The sequence below is a fragment of the Silurus aristotelis genome (assembly GCF_946808225.1).
Source record: "Silurus aristotelis genome assembly, chromosome: 19".
Taxonomy (NCBI): Eukaryota; Metazoa; Chordata; class Actinopteri; order Siluriformes; family Siluridae; genus Silurus; species Silurus aristotelis.
The window spans coordinates 14268257-14270086 of record NC_139592.1 but is presented as its reverse complement, the minus strand read 5'-3'; positions in this window follow the sequence as shown (position 1 = coordinate 14270086).

Below are 1830 nucleotides of genomic sequence, written 5' to 3'. Positions count from 1 at the left end.
TAGGATAATAAATGTAGTGGAGGTGGACATTTTAAAGGCAGACTAACAGGGTCAGAATTCTAGCTGATACGTCTAGAGACGACGACACACACAAAACTCAATATATGAACCTTTTGTTTAATACACTAGGACAGGAATTCCTACAGCCATTGCCAATTCATATTGCTTTTGAAATTGACATTAGTCACAGTGTGGTAGGCATAATGATATTCTTATTCTGATGAGCTAGTCTAGTCTGATTCTGGGTGATTTCAATGGTGCCTTTAACGAAAAGCATTGTTAAAAAAAATAATGATAAAAAAAAGCACTTGTGAAAAACTACTTGAGACAACGTGAGCAGGAAATCGACATGAGTGGATCAGGCTCATAGATAAACTCAACCTTATGAGCTACTTATGAATCTAAGCATCAGAGTTAATTCTGCCTTCGTTATAGTCTTAATTAGATGTCTATAAAATGTTAATTATTTTGTTCAGTGATAGAGACATGAGTAAAGAGTAGTCCTAAGGATATCCAGGTAGGAACATCAACAGCCATCTTCATTGTTTCTAAATGGTGCCATTTGCAGTAATCACCCTTGAGGGGCCATCCTCAACAATAGTGTGTGATTTTTAGGTGGTGAGAACTGCAGTTGAAATAGGTCTTTATGGATCAGGAAGCTCCAAAGAGCAGAAGGAGTCAGTATCACTGGTATTCCATTACACACTAGGGACTTTGGAGCTCTATTTATTTATTTATTTATTTATTTATTTATTTATTTATTTATTTATTTATTTATTCTATTTTTTTTTTAGAAGGGGGGGGGGGGGCGGTAATTAACCACCTAAAATAACCATATACAAAACCTTTTAGTGTCAACATGTTTAATTTTGTCACTTTTGTTAATTTTCTAAATGTTTTTGATGCTTTTAACCATCTCTTGTTTTTTATAAACTCTAAAAAACAAAAACAAACAAACAAAACAAGAATTTTGTCATGTGTCATTGTAAGTTACATTTGTTATGGTGATTATGGTCATTACAGATGCACAATAAAACCAAATAAAACTGTATTAGTTTTTTAAATCATTACAACATTTAAAGCTTATACATGCATGTATTTTCAGTTTTAATAAACAATGGATGCACATTTGTCTTCCACTCTAATTCATGCAATTTGGACTGTGCCATTTTAATGCAATGTTTGTAGATACCGACAAATGATGCATTTCAAAGTAAGTGAAAAATGATTTACTTTTTTTTTCAAGAACATGCAGGAACGTTGACTTAAGCTAACCTCTAAAATATTAGGTCACAGGTTCCCCATGTGTTCCACATTTTACTGCTTTAACACTTGCAGTTCACCTCAAGAATTGCTGTTAATGGCCTAATTAGGTAAATCAGGTGTGTGAGCAGAAATTAATATTAAATGTGCAGGATAAAGCATGCTCCAGGGTTGGAAACATTCTCACTAGAGGCATCAGACTGTGTTATAAACTACTGACCTCTACTGGTGGAAGACCAAATCTAAGTTACCAATCTCTCATCTAAACACAGTCTAGCCTATAACCACTAGCCATGGTTAAGCTACTACTAGACGTGAAAATAAATAAATAAATTAATTAATTAATTAATTATTAACAAATCAGTATCAGGATGAAAAATAACAGAGAACAACTACTGCATCAGAAGACGACTGAGATTTAAATAGCTGTATAAAACACAGTAGATATAATGATCAATTAATAATTAAATGTTATCGCTGCTTTTTCTTCTTCTTCTTCCTCTTCTTCTTCTTCTTCTTCTGTGTAGAAGTAGTAGTAGTAGTAGTAGTAGTAGTAGTAGTAGTAGT